The 15,167-nt window shown below is 43.2% G+C and overlaps 1 long non-coding RNA gene across 1 annotated transcript; it reads left to right on the top strand.

The window, feature by feature from the left end:
- Positions 1–6,489: 6,489 nt before the first annotated feature.
- Positions 6,490–7,275, top strand: LOC141096845 (uncharacterized). Its single transcript, XR_012233798.1, has 3 exons — positions 6,490–6,591; positions 6,663–6,737; positions 6,873–7,275. It is a non-coding gene; the product is annotated as an uncharacterized lncRNA (long non-coding RNA).
- The last annotated feature ends 7,892 nt before the right edge of the window (positions 7,276–15,167 follow it).

Below are 15,167 nucleotides of genomic sequence, written 5' to 3'. Positions count from 1 at the left end.
GGGATGGGGTTATTTTATGTGTGGGGGGTTAATGAGTGGGGATGGGGTTATTTAATGTGTGGGGGGATTTGGAGTAGGGATGGGGGTTATTTAATGTGTGGGGGGATTTGGAGTGGGGATGGGGGGTTATTTAATGTGTGGGAGGATTTGGAGTGGGTTTGGGGGTTATTTAATGTGTGGGAGGATTTGGAGTGGGGTTGGGGGGTTATTTAATGTGTGGGGGGATTTGGAGTGGAGTTGGGGGGTTATTTAATGTGTGAGAGGATTTGGAGTGGGGTTGGGGGGTTATTTAATGTGTGGGGGATTTGGAGTGGGGATGGGGGAATTATTTAATGTGTAGGGGGATTTGGAGTGGGGATGGGGTTTTTTTTTAATGTGTGGGAGGATTTGGAGTGGGGTTGGGGGGTTATTTAATGTGTGGGGGGATTTGGAGTGGGGATGGGTGGTTATTTAATGTGTGGGGGGATTTGGAGTGGGGATGGGGGGTTATTTAATGTGTGTGGGGATTTGGAGTGGGGATGGGGGGTATTTAATGTGTGTGAGGGATTTGGAGTGGGGATGGGGGTTATTTATTGTGTGGGGGGATATGGAGTGAGGATGGGGGGTTATTTAATGTGTGTGAGGGATGGGAGATTTAATGTGTGTGAGGAGATTTTAGGACACAAAATGAAGAGTATGTATGAGGAAACAGTATGGGGATGGGTGCAGACAGTATGAGGAGCGAATGGGTTAATGTATGTGGACACAGTATGGGGAGTGAGGGTGATGGGATGTGTGCAGACACAGTATGAGAGAGTGAGGGGGTAAATATATGAGGAGACAGTATGGTGAACAGAGGGGATGTTAGAGGAGACAGTATGAGGAGGGAGGGGAATAATGTGAGGCGAAAGTATATTGCAGATATTTTTATTTAGGAGCATTATACTGACACTTCTATCTTGAAGGGCATCATGTGGAGATTTGCTGCAGAAGACCGGAGAAGATGGACGTCTGCAGAGACAGCTGTGGATGAGAAAACTCATCATAGGGTCTGGACAAGAAGAAGAAAAGGAGACGGACTGCAGAGACAACGTCATCTATAAGGTACCTGTATGTAAATATTATTTGTGATACTGACTAATTCTCATGTTTTTATTTGTTAGGAACATTAAAGGGGTTGTCCAGGTCTGTGATCAGTCTGCAGACATTCTATGTGACTGTAGACTTCTGAATTCTCACAGTGCTCACTGAACGCTGCTAGGATTCTCTCGTGCCGGTAATTTACATACATACGGTCACATGCTGACTAGACATGTGTGGCCTCACTCAATGAAAGTGAACAGAGCCAGGCCGGGCACGTCTAGTTGGAATGTGGCCAGAAGTATTTAAATCACATACTTGTGCTGACATGACTGTATATCGGCAAGGGAGAATCCTAAAAGTGTGCAGTGCATTAGTTGTGAGAATTCAGAAGCTGCAATGTCAGGATTCAGCTCTGCAGGTTCCAGTGCCATCACATAGACACTTCACTCATATGCGATTTTCATAGTTATGGTCCTGTGGCAACGAGCTTCTCTTCCTGCTTTCAGTTTTTTACTGAACATTGAGAGAATTAGGGAGAGCAGCTCGTGGGTACATGACTAACTGTGCAAATCGCATATGTACTTGGGGGGGGGCGCCAAACCAAATTCTTGCGCCGGGAGCCTAGATACGCCTCTGACTGACTCACTGCCAAATCATTCATACTGGAGGATGTTGCAGGCAGCATCACATTCTCCATGGCGTCTTCAGACTGTCAGGTTTGTCACATGTGCTCAGTGTGAACCTGCTTGTTGGTATATGCAACAGTTGTGGGCTTCTTTGTTTATGTGAAGGAGGACTTTATGCTGAGCTGACAATAGATGGCGTTGTTGTGTAAAGTTTCCTTGCTTAATGTATTGTAAAAGAAAAGGTCTCTCTTGTACTTTCAGTTTTGCTTTTCTTCTTCCTGGTGCAGCACTGAATGACTGTGCATTTTTCCTTTGCCTCATGTTCTGAGAAGTAAAAGCTTGTTATCCCATGTAATCTGCTCTGTGAAGTTTCTACTTCAACTGTGGGTATCCAGAAGCTGTGCAACACTGCTCTCATCTGTGAAGAGCACAGGGCGCCAATCTCAAATCTGCCAATCTTGGTGTTCTTTAGCAAATGCTAATCGCCCTGCACTGTGTTAGGCTGTAAGTCAACTATGAAAAAAATGTCTCCATCTTCTCCAATCTGAGAAGCCGCAGAAATTGGATGTCATCCGAGTGCAGTCTGATGTTTCCCAATAACTCATTGACTTGCATAGCCGAGTACGATCTGAAAATCAGATGAAACTCAGGCATGCAGCAATTTTTTCCTCAGACAGTCAATGTCTCAGGAAAAAAAACATACACGTGCACAACGCCACAAACTAAAATTGGTCCAAGTGCGATCTAATGTTTTTTCAGATCGCATTTGGACAGATAATACACTTGTCTGCATCTGCCATTAGGCTGATGGAAGGAGGAGTTTTCAGCCAAATATGGAGGCAGTCAAATCTTCCAATAATGCACAAAAAAAAAACTGATCAGCAAAATAAAGCAAGTGCAAACAGGTACAAGTTGCCATGAGTGCTAATGTACAAGCATAAGAATACAGCAGTAATCTTTTGTTTGTCTATTCTTTTGTTTGTATATTATGCACTCTAGACATACGTGTTCTCAAAAGGGAAGTTGTTAGAAAGGACATTGATGTGGGAATTGATCCTATTTATATATTGTATGAAATCTGTTATAAGCTTCAGATTTCCCATATTCTATTTTGTTTATCTACTATATAATCATCTAATTCTGTCTGTCTGCAACAGAAATCCCGCGTTGCTGATTAGTCGCGGCCGGCCGGCTGCGACCAATCAGCGACAGGCGCAGTCCATCTGCGAATTGGCTCGGAATTCGAACGATGCTAGCGCCGCAGATTCCTGACGGTTGCTGCGGGTCATCTCCTGCCACACGGAGGTTAGTGGTGATGCAGCCGGGAGATGACCGGCGCAGCGCTCAATGTGCGGATGGTACCCAGGGTTTGGAGGAGAGGAGACTCTCCTCCAGGCTCTGAGTACCATAAACCTGTAAAAAATAGTATTAAAATAAAAAAACAGTGATATACTCACCTTCTGACGGCCCCCGAACTCTTTCCCTCCTCTCACCACACGCCCGGCATCTTCCAGTCCCAGTAATGCTTTGCGCGAAAGACCGTTGATGACGTCGCGCTCTCGCGAGAGTGACGCCATCTCCGGTCCTTCGCGCTAAGCATTACTGGGACCGGAAGATGCGTGGAGAGGAGATCGGGGGCCGTCGAAACGTGAGAATAACCTTTTTTTAAATTTTTTTTTTATCTAGATTACCCGATGCGTTAAAATTGGGCCACCATCTAGTTTATTTATATTTGTATAAGACTTGCTTATAATCAATGCTAATTATTTTTACTTTTTTAATTTCAACAAATTGTACAATCTCCAACTTCTCATTTCCTGAAAACCTTAAATACATAAACTTTTTACTTAAGAACATTTTAGAATAGGTGATGGGACATCTTCATTAATGTGTAAAAGGAACTAGCTAGGGTCTATGTTCCTAAAGTAGGCTGCTATGTTTTTCTTTTTTTTGTGCCACAGCATATATTAAAGGTACTGGTCAAGTAGGTGTCATGCGGATGTGCTGGGATCCGGTGTGTGATGTAACTGGAACAAACTTTTAATGACTGTAAACTGTCAGGTAAGCAATGGTTTGGAAGGATGATGGAGTGACAGAAGCCAGGTGACTATTGTATAGCTGGGAAGTGCTGTAGGCCACAATTACACCTGACATGTGACAGCTACTTGATGAGGAGACTATGGACTGATTATACTGCAATACTATGGAGGTTTGGAAGCTAAAGGTCCTTGCAAAGCTCTGACAATGATAACTACATACAGTGGCAACTGGACAGTAGCTGGATTTTCTATACGAATTATGTTGTATAAAATGATATTTAGTTTGTAAATATTTGTATAAAGTGCTGGATTTATGAATTTTGGGGCCACAACCATGAAAAAGGATTTTATACTTGGAGTGCCTGTCATCAATAATGACGTCATTTTTGCTTTCGAATCCATAGCTAGCCCAAAAAATTATCACTGTAGATTTGTAAGCATGATCATTTTGAAAAAAAAAAAAGAATGAAAGTACTATTTTGTGACCTATAAAGGATCCATATCTCCAGCCGAGAATGAGAGCTCTCATAGGTTACTGTGATATCTTGCTGGCTGCAACTTTAAAATAACAGTTACATTTGTTTTAATGCTGCCAGGAAAACCTGACCTAAGAGTTCTCACATTCTGACTGCAAATGCCACCATGGAGGGTTTGTGAAAATCTGCTTAACATTCCCAGATCCCACAACTTGTACGTTCAGACATGATTCCTCCTGGAGACTTGAGTCCTTTATAGACTGCTAAATGGTATTGTCATTTGTTTTTTTCCCAAGGTTAACATATTTATAAATATTATAATTTAAGTGCTCTATAAGGATTATTATAATATAAAAATACTAGTTGGCCCGTACGAAATTTTTGCACATTGGTCGTCGGGGCGCAGGCAATTTCAGAAAAAGCAAGCTGGTCAAATGTAAATGTATTTCATGAGATGATGAACACAGACAGGTATTTAAATATGTAGAATTGGAATTCATGTGAAATAAAGATGCACAGTTTTTCAGCTATATTGGTGAGTGCTGCATATTTCTCCTTTTTTCTCTTCACATTTAAATATGTAGATTGGTAATACAATAAATTGGTTTGATAAGTAAAGGCCAAAAAATGTCTTCCGGTTGAGGTGTCACCTGCAGGTCATTGTTTCTTTCCGCAGGTTTATGGAAATGAATGTTTAAACTGTATTTAGTGATAAAATCATGAATGTGTGGTGTGTTTGGCTCTTTTCTTGCTGAATGGAGCAAGTTTACCTTTCAAATGCTGTATCATTTGTGTGTTGTTAGGGCAAAGGAATCAGGGAAAAAGCAGTGCATGTTTACAAATGTTTTGCATATGTGACTCACCATTTGTGTGTGTGGGCAAAGTAATCAATGAAAAAGCTGTACATGTATAAAAATGTGTTTGCCTATGTGACTCACCTATAGTGAAGTGTGCAATCCTCTAATGTGCCTGAAATAGGCTGGGCAAGCACTTGAGCAAGCTGGAAAGACCTCAAGGCAAATGTTTGAATTTGTTTGTGATGTCTGTAAGCAGCTTTGTGGTAGTGTGTTTTGGGGTAGTGTGCTGCCACCTGCAGGTAATTTGACCTTTCAAATGGTGTATCATTTGCTTGTGTGGGTGGAGTATGAACAGAGCAAGTGTGCAATTCAATAGGCAGTGCATGTTTACAAATGTGTTTGCATAAGTGACTCACCTGCAGTGAAATGTGCAATCCTCCAATTTGGCTAAAATAGCCTGGGCAAGCAGTTCAGCAAGCTGGAAAGTCCCCAAGGCAAATGTTTGGATTTGTTTGTGATGTCTGTGAGCAGTTTTGTGGTAGCGTGCTTTGGGGGTACTGTGGTGCCACCTGCAGGTCATTTTTCCTTACTGCAGGTTTGTGAAAATTAATGTTTAAACTGTATTTTCTGATCAAACTGTGGATGTGTTGTTTGTTTGGCTATTTTATTGCTGAAGGGGGCAAGTTTACCTTTCAAATGGTGTATAATGTGTGTGTGTGGGAGGAGTATGAATGGAGATACAAAGTAATCACTGAAAAACAATGGTTAGAAATAATAAAATAGATGTTCTTTTTGGTGGCATGAAAACCAAGTTAGGCCTCTTTCACACATCAGGTTTTCGGCGTCAGGCGCGATCCGGCGCTTTTGACTAAAACCGGATCCGGCGAAATGCAATGCCGGATCCGGTTTCCCCCCCATTGACTTGCATTAGAGCCGGATCGAGCCGGATGGCCATGCGATTCATCCGATTTTCGCCGGATCCAGCAATGTGACGCGATCCGGCGTCTGGAAAAAACGGCTACTGTAACGTTTTTTGTCTCCGGCGAAAAAGCCGGACATGCCGGATCCGGCGTGTCCGGCTTTTTCATACAATGAAAGCCTATGAGCGCCGCAATGCGCCTGATCCGGCGACAGCCGGATCCGGCGGCCGGATCCGGTTTCTTTGGTCTGAGCATGCTCAGTAGCTCTGCCCACAGGACATATATAAAAGCAAGACAATGGGACCCTCAGCCACACCCAACATGCCACCCAAGCCAAGAACCAGGAGCAGGAGAAGGCAGCAGACATCTGCAGCAGCAGCACCATCAGCACCACCCCAAATGGAGCAGCATGCTGAACAACGGGAGGGGAGTCCAGCAGCAGATGAGAGACGGTAATTATCAAATCCCCCATTCCTCCAAACTAGGGCTATGGAATATCAAGATATTCATTGGCCCTTTGTTTCTCTTTATTCAACAGCCGCCCAATAGATGCAGCAGCAGCAGCAGCAGCAATGGCAGCAGCAGAAACACCACCCACAGCCATGGAGTCTGGCCATGAGGAAGACAGCACATCTTCTGGGAGCCCTCCCTCGCATCGTCAGCGTTTGACGGTAAGTTTTTATTTCCAAAATCCATCATCTCTGTAATATATGTGTATTCATTGCCTTTTATTTCAAAACAGGAATCACAAGATGAAGAGGAGCTCCCTGAAGAAGAAGGAAGGGGTGGACAGACACTTGGAGTGGGCTCACAATTGGTAAGTTTTTTGCATCAAACGCAGAAACACAACATCACACTACACACAACACATAGAAAACAATGTTCTGCAGACCACACACAGCAAACAAATGCCTACATCCAAAGACATAACATTTTTTGTTTTCTTCTCTAGTCTTCCCAATCTGGTGCTCGGCCAAGAGGTCCTCGCAGTGCCTCCCAGGGTCGTCGGCGACAGCAACGCGGCGGTCACCAGCGTGTAAGTATAAATATTTTTGCTTTGTTTTTTTGCACTTTTTATTTCATTTCTTTTGTGGAGGCTAATTATGTTATTTTTGTCTTTTTCTTTAACAGCCTTCACAGCGTGCTCCCGACTCTGACGGTGAGGATGGAGGGATTGATGTGGACCGCCTCATCGATCTCGTCAGAGAAAGGGAGCCGCTCTGGAATATGGCTGACCGCCGCCACGCTGACCTGATCGTTACCCGACGACTCTGGGAGGAAATCTGTTCGCTCTTTGTGGACCACTGGGAGGACCTCGAAGCTCGGGCCCAGATTAAAGAGCGTAAGTATATACAGTACCGGTTGCTTGATGTAAACCAGTGTTTCCCGAACTCCAGTCCTCGTGGTCCCCACGGATCATGTGTTCAGGATTTCTATTTACTTTGGAAATCCTGAAAACATGACCCCTGGGGACCATGAGGACTGGAGTTTGGGAAACACTGATGTTGTATACTAACCACTTTGTCCTTTCTCGTTTCAGGGGAGAGAATTGTGAAGCGGTGGCGGTCTGTGAGGGATCGTTTCAAGAAGGAGTTCAATAAAGAGATGCGGGCCCCGAGTGGATCTGGAGGACGCAGGAGCAAGTACAAGTACGCACGAGCCCTGTCGTTCCTCCGGGAGACAATGCTCACCAGAAGGTATTACACACCACATGTGACAAAAAAATGTTTACATGTAACTTTTTTTTTTCAGCCAGGGCCATACCATGTCACTATTTTAATTGTTTTTTTTTCTCTTTATTCCACAGCACGGTGAGCAGCACTCGGGAGCCTGCACGATTGGACCCTTCTGAGGCGATCCCTGAGGAGACCGGCACCGAGGGACACTTCGACCGCCCTGGTACATCTGCACCTTCCCAGCCTTCCCACACATTCAACCCATCTGTCCCATCCACCAGCACCAGCACAGGAGCATCGTGGCCGCCTACATTACATGAAGCTGCTGGTGAGGAGATCGCTTTGCCTTTACCCCACCCTTCTGCCCCTGCCACCTCTAGTACACCTGCGGGTACTGGGCGGCAGCGGCAGAGGGGTCAGGAAAAAAGTTATGCGCCAGAGTTCTTGCATCTGAATGCATCTTTCCAGAACTGTCTAAAAGTCTTGTCAGAGCAAATCTCCGCAGGCTTTCAGCAGATCAACTCCAGCATTCTGGAGGTGAAGACACTTCTGCAAACCATGCATTCAGAAGCAAGATCTTCACCAAACCACACCTTTTTCAGGTCTGTTGTGGAGCGCATGGCAACACTATCTCCTACCCAGCAGATGCATGTAATGCATTCATGCCACGGTGCTCTACAGCAGGTTACCTCCCAACCTCCACCTCCCACCACTGTAGTTCCTCCACCTGCACCCCCTCCAGCCACTTTCCATCCTCCCCCTCCTATTACATCTGCACCCCCTCCAGCCACTTTCCATCCTCCCCCTCCTATTACATCTGCACCCCCTCCAGCCACTTTCCATCCTCCCCCTCCTATTACATACCAGCAACCTCCCCAGTACCAGCAACCTCCCCAGTACCAGCAACCTCCCCAGTACCAGACATCTCCCCACTTCCAGCAACCTGCCCCGTACCAAACTCCTTCCCCGTACCAAACTCCTTCCCCGTACCAAACTCCTTCCCCATACAACTTTCCATCAACATCATCTGCTCCTACAGTCCCTGCCCAACCCTCCACTCCACCGCCCACCACCTCTTCTGCCTCCCACATGTCCACCCATTCTGTAGCTTTTTCCACACCATCACCTCTAACTGTTCCTTCCCCACCACGATCCCAGTCCTCTCTCCACACTCCCAGTGTCGAAGTGTCCCGCAGCCCCTCCAGCAGTATTTCCACCCCACACTACACAGATTTATAATGTGTGTTTTTTAATAAAAATGGTCATTTGGTTTAAAACATTTATTAAAAAAGTTTTTTTCACTTTAAAAACATTTTACAAAAAAAAAAATATTTTAAATAAAAGTTAAATTATCGTTTTACAATAGTTGTCTGTCATTTCTTTCTGCGGCGAACTATGTTTAAAAAAAAGGTTAAATACAGGGTATTTCAAAGGTAAAAAGGTATTCAAAACCAGGTATATAACTGTGGGTAAATTTTAGCTTTTTGCCACAGTTGTGTTCCTGGTTGTGTTTGAAGCAAAGTATTTCACCTAAAAAGTTGTGTTTATTGTTGGTGATTTCCTAACAATGTACACAACTTTTGTTAAAAGGTGAAATACTTTGCATAAAACACAACCAGGTACACACCTGTGGCCTAAAGCTAAAAATAGAGACCATGACAAGATAGCCAACTTTGGTTGGCAAAGGTATATACTGTTGGTACAGAAGGTACACAAGTTTGGTTAGGGCACAAATCTTTCACACTCTGTCATCCTGTCAGTGTACTCTGCCTTGAGGTGACATAAAGTATAGTGCAAAATTGTCCCTCATTACTGAAACCGTCACAGAACTTCTAGTGGTAATGTCATGGTAATCTTGCAAGGTGGTTTCTTCAGAGGTGTCCTCAATGGAAATGGGTTCCTTGCAGATAACAAAATTGTGGAGTACCACGCACGCTTTGATCACCTCGTCCACAGTTTCTGTCTTGAGGTTGATCGCAGTCAATAGGACCCGCCATTTGGCTGTCAGAATACCAAAGGTACATTCAACCATTCTTCTTGCTCTTGTGAGGCGGTAATTAAAAATGCGTTTTGGTCTTGTCAATCCTCTGCTAGAGTACGGTTTCAAAAGGTGTTCTGACAGCTGGAAGGCTTCATCCCCTACACAGACAAATGGCATAGGTGGACCAGATGTTTGCGGCAGCGGTCTAGGTGGTGGGAACTGGAAGGTGTTTCCATACAGTTTACGCCCCATGGCAGACAGTTTGAAAACTTGAGAGTCATTGGAGCGGCCATAGGCCCCAATATCAACCGCAATAAATTTGTATTCCGCGTCAGCGATGGCCATGAGGACAATTGAAAAATATTTCTTGTAATTGAAATATTCCGATCCCGATCCAGCTGGCTTTACAATGCGGATATGTTTCCCGTCCACAGCGCCCAAGCAGTTGGGAAACTGACATATCTGTTGAAACTTGTCAGCAATTTCAATCCACCTCTCTGTTGTGGGCTCTGGTAAAAACTCTTCAGCTAAGGAGTCCCACAGTGCACGGCATGTGTACTTCACAATTCCAGATATGGTGAAAATCCCGAGTCTGTACTGGAAATGCAGTGACGAAAGGGATTCTCCAGTTGCAAGAAATCTGTGGGGAATTAAAAAACAATAAATTAGTTTTAAATCACAGCATTACATACCAAAACTGAGCTATAACACTTGGAGATACAAACTACCACCAACAAGATTGCAGTGAAAGTGTGCTCTGATGCGATCACATCCAATAAATGTGGCTTACCTTAAAGTCACCATCAGACGCTCTGCGGGTGAAACAGAGAAGCGGCAATAGGTGTCCGCTTTTCTTATGAGGTGTGCAATGCGCTCCACCAAGTAATCAAAATTCTCCATTTTCATCCTAACATATCCAAAAAATTTATCCGGGTTTCGTCGAAGGTCCATGCAGAGTGTAGAATAGACCCCACGCGTCATTCTCTTGGCTGTGATGGGGTGGATCCACAAACGTCGTCTACGATGCCTGATGCGCTGCTGTCTCGCTCTCTCCTTCTCCAGAACAATCACCCTCAAACGATTCGCCTCCGCTATAAAATCCGCCAAATTCTTCAAAATATTTCCAATGACAACATCCATCTTCGCCAGTAACTTGCTCTTCTCTCCAACCTGCACTTTCTCCTCGACAACCTGTCAAAGAAGGGCTGTAGGAACACTCTATATATAGTTTTCCAGTAGCCAATCCCATTCGGAAGGCCACAAGGGTCAATTTTAAAAACCGGATCCAGCGTAATCCGTCGAAAAACGGATAGAAAAACGGATGAACCGGATGAGACGGATCCGGTTTTGTCTGTCAAGAAAAAGACGGATCCGGCAGAAAACCGGATCCATCACATCCGGTTTTACTAAACATTTGCCGGATCCGGCGTTCCGGCACGACGCCGGATCGCGCCTGACGCCGAAAACCTGATGTGTGAAAGTAGCCTTAGTTATTTTTTTTCAATGCATTCATAAATATTCTGATTTCAAGATTATCTTCCTGTGTAAACAGGGTGCCGAGACCACGGTGAACGAGAAAAACACTCGTTCATCAGGTGAAATAATCTTTTGTGCAGTATGAAAGATCATCGTTCTTGGTGGTGTGTCATTCTGTAATCAGGACTCACACTGCCCAGAATGGCAGCATGTGCGCACTGAGCGCTTCTGTATAGATCATACAGTGTGCATCATTTACTTTGGTCTGCCTAACCAAAGTACAGTTTACCGATTGGCAGATGTATCGTTCCACTGGTTGGTCAGAGAAACAGACCATTTAGGCTGGCATCACAGCATTGGGTGTGTTCATGAATCAATATGAAAGGAGTGGACTTGGGCATTTCAATGTTTTTCCATTTGTTTTGTAAGAGTGATTAAGAAAATTGAGAAATCAGCAGCACAAGCACAGCCATGTAAGGCCATGTGCATGTGGAATTTTTAATCCCTTTTCGTAGAAGGAGACTCTTGACGAAAACATTGGAGGTTTTTCCATAAAGTGACTTTTTTTAAAGCATATTTTAATGTCTTTTGCAGCGATTATGCTGATGGCGTTTTTTTTTATTCCATATATAACATAGTGAAAGCTTCCAAACGGAATCAGTTCTTTAAGCTGCTTCATGGTTTTTGCAGCCTGAAGAAGTCACAAAAGGTGGAACATATGCATAGCAAGTAGTTTTGAGGCCGCTATGCAAATGTTAATTCTTTTCAGCATTTTTTATCACTTTTTTCAGCTAGAATCTGCTTGTAAAAGATATTTTGTGCACTCCAACAGCGGCATGTCATATGCTGCAGGCAGAGAAAGGCTTCAGCTGTGCTGCCCCACAACTAAAAAGTTCAAAAGAAAAAAGCATGTAGCACTCCCAGTAGAATTGTGGATCAAAATTCTTTACTTACGGAGTAAACCCAAATGTTTCGACATGAGCTTGAAAATCACTCAAGGGAGTCAAAACATTGCATTTATTTCATGAATAAATAATCTTCTTGATCCACACTAGAGCTTGGGGGTCCTGGGATTCTTTTTCTGAAACTAGTAATAGTGATGTGACCCCTTACTGAATAAAGCAGATTGACTGCGCCTCAGAAATTAGGAGCTAGTAGTTTAGACTCTCGAGGTTTCCTGAGCTGTGAATTTAGGTGGGTAGCAGAGACTTCCTGCTCATTTTGAGAGGTCAGATGGTTGGAAAATTTAGTAGACAAGAGGACTTTAAGAGGTATGAATTGGTCATGAGATTTTATTTAAGCACCTGATTGTTGTAAACAGTATAGGGAGAATGTCACCACTTCATCGGTAACTGCTGTTGTATGTTTCTGACTGAGATTGCTGAAATATTGTGCCTCCGGTGAATACCGCTTTCATTATGCTGTAAGGAGGTGATGGAGACCGTCATGTGTCTCCCTCTCTTTGAACACTGTTCACATGTACCACATGCGGTACCTTGTCATTTACCAATGTTAATGTGTTCATGTAATGTTGCTGTGTTGTGTATGTACTTGATATGTCCTGTTTATAAGACTAAGGATAGCGTAGGGTAATAGCATATGACAATAGTGGGGGCACCATAGAGATAGGAAAGGAGATAGAATAATATAGTGAGCATTAGGGGTTTTCCAGTTGGGAGGAGTTACAGAGTAGTGTAGTGCAGAGCAATAGGGTCTAGTGCTGGGACTTTCTGGTTAGTGAACAGAGCCTGGGCAACCTTGCCCTGGGCAAGGAGATGAGATGCAGCAGTAAACAGGGACAGTCTGACAATCATGGGAATAAGGTTGCTTCAGCATGAAGGGGCCCCAGGCTGAGTGGCATGCAGGTGGTCACCAGCTTGAATGGTAACCAACCCGAAGAGGATCCGGGGTCTATGACCCAGGCGGGGGAAGCTGAGACGGCGAACCTGGTACCTTTTCCTTTTGAAGCCGGACAAGGGAATGGTAGGAAGCTGATGGGCCTAAAGGCACAGACAGGACAGGGATTGTCCAGGAAGAGCAGTGATTGCTAGGACGGGACAGGGATTGTCCAGGAAGAGCAGTGATTGCTGCAAAGGGACAGGGATTGTCTATGAAGGTTAAAAATTAGTGTGGCTCCTTACAAAAAAGGCTCTGATCAAGGATCCAAGATGCCAACATCATGCTGGCTGCTTGTACTTACTTGCTAACATTTCCACACCCATTATATAGCCTCAAGTCCTGATCTAACCATTGGTCTAACAATTTAAAAAATATCCTAAATATCCTAAAATATTGTGTCAATTCTGGCTATTAAATCTGCAGTTGGGCTGGAACACTAGAATGAGAAATGAATGCAAAAAATCACCTAGATAATTCTGAAGATGCGATGCAATCCAGCATTAATAAATCCCACTCCTCTAAACCATCTGCCGCAATGAAGAAGCTGAACTCTCTAGTGGCACAACATTTTTGTTGCTGTAACAGGGGCCGCTTGGTCTTAGGGTAAAGTCCCACCACTCATACTATTCAAAGAGTAAGCCACTCTGGATGACTCCTTCAAATTTCGGTATGCTATGTGGTAAGTTTGGTGTACTTACTGATTTTACAACTAATTTTAAGGAACCAAAGTAGTTTTTTCAGCTTCTGGGAATATAAGCTGTCAGTAATGGGTCTCATTGTCAGACTTGTTCATTGTGTGAGCTCTATGAGCTGACATACTGTCTGACAACAGAAAACAGAAGCGCTCTGTAAGAAGTGAAAACTTGCAAATGGCAGCTGGATTGTGAAGAAAAAAACTTTAAATAATACTTAGACCCAGAAAGCTTTTATCAGATATCACAGTGTCATGTGGATTACTTGCCAATATTCATCATTTTGCGTTTGTGAGGACTAAAATAGGACCTACCACGTCTTCTGGTGCGCCAAATGTCTGCAAGATCACAGGAAAAATATGTATTGGTTCTGCACGTGCAAAGCAAAGCGCATTAATATTTTCCACCTCCAAATGTCATTATTGTCACTTGTCACTTCTCAGCTGTCATTTTTCTCTTTACTGTCATCACAGCAATGGCATAATCGGCAAAATTCTGATATTTTTGTAGTTTTATGCTGAAAAGAAGACAGGGGCTTTGAGTAGACTTTGCTTTCATGTAGTTTGGAAATCTTAAACTTCTTTTTCTCAAAATTCAAACTGAGGTAGAAAAATGTCGATGTATATAAAAAGTTATATAGATTCCATCCTATATTATGTGTTACATACTGTAAATGAATGCTAGCCTATATAGAGTTAATTAGTAGTTATAGCATTATTTAAATATAAAATATTTAATTATTATAATTTAATAGTCCTGGCATGTAATGAAAAAAAATAAAAGAATATAATTTAGATTTCAATTGTAGATGAATATTCCAATTGTGATAAGACAGAAGGTCATTCTTGTTAACCCTTTTATTGCCCTGTGTATTCAATTGCTGCAAATTTGGTCAGCCGGAATATACGCAAGGTATTTAACAAGGTTTGATTCAGGGAGCAGCAACTTTTCCTGTGTTTAAGTACTTTTAGGAAGCATTGTGTGATGTGTTAAAAAAATTGTGTGATCTCACAGCCCATTGAAATGTGAGTTAAAGAGGTACCCTTATAACAGACAGCCTCTGGCATTATAGAGACACCTACAGTTAGGTCCATATATATTTGGACAGAGACAACATTTTTCTAATTTTGGTTCTAGACATTACCACAATTAATTTTAAACAAAACAATTCAGATGCAGTTGAAGTTCAGACTTTCAGCTTTCATTTGTTTGTATCCACATTAAAATTGGATGAAGGGTTTAGGAGTTTCAGCTCCTTAACATGTGCCACCCTGTTTTTAAATAATTGACCAAAAGTAATTGGACAATTGACTCCAAGGCTATTTCATGGACAGGTGTGGGCAATCCCTTCGTTATGTCATTCTCAATTAAGCAGATAAAAGGCCTGGAGTTGATTTGAAGTGTGGTGCTTGCATTTGGAAGGTTTTGCTGTCAAGGAAGCAAGCGGTCAAAGGAGCTCTCCATGCAGGTGAAACAAGCCATCCTTAGGCTGCAAAAACAGAAAAACCCATCCAAGAAATTGC

This window comes from Dendrobates tinctorius, unplaced genomic scaffold (assembly GCF_039654945.1).
Source record: "Dendrobates tinctorius isolate UK_male_01 unplaced genomic scaffold, ASM3965494v1 ptg000079l, whole genome shotgun sequence".
Taxonomy (NCBI): Eukaryota; Metazoa; Chordata; class Amphibia; order Anura; family Dendrobatidae; genus Dendrobates; species Dendrobates tinctorius.
Note: the sequence above shows the minus strand (reverse complement) of the source record. Positions and strands in the feature narration are given on the sequence as shown.